This window comes from Herpailurus yagouaroundi, unplaced genomic scaffold (genome assembly GCF_014898765.1).
Source record: "Herpailurus yagouaroundi ecotype Mexico unplaced genomic scaffold, PumYag 180, whole genome shotgun sequence".
NCBI classification, from domain to species: Eukaryota; Metazoa; Chordata; class Mammalia; order Carnivora; family Felidae; genus Herpailurus; species Herpailurus yagouaroundi.
In genome coordinates, this window is record NW_024412411.1 from 15,635,475 (window position 1) to 15,636,028 (window position 554).

A 554-nucleotide genomic window follows, 5' to 3' on the forward strand; every position below is an offset into this window, starting at 1 on the left:
CAACAGTCCTAGGAATTAGATATTACCACTATGTCTTTTTAAGCATTTTTTAAAATTTTATTTATATCTATGTTAGTTAATATATAGTATAATAATGATCTCAGGAATAGAATTTAGTGATTAATCACTTATATATAACACCCAGTGCTCATCCCAACAAGTGTCTCCTTAATGCCCCTCACCCATTTAGCCCATCCCCCCACCCACAGCCCCTCCAGCAACCCTCAGTTTGTTCTCTATATTTAAGAGTCTCTTATGGTTTACCTCCCTCTCTCTTTTTATATTATTTTTCCTTCCCTTCCCCTATGTTCATCTGTTTTGTTTCTTAAATTCCACATACGAGTGAAATCATATGATATTTTTCTTTGACTGACTTATTTCACTTAGCATAATACACTTTAGTTCCATCCACGTTGTTGCAAATGACAAGATTTCATTCTTTTTGATCACCGTGTGTGTGTGTGTGTGTGTGTGTGTGTGTGTGTGTATTGTATATATATATATATATATATGTATATATATATATATATATATATATATATATATATATATAT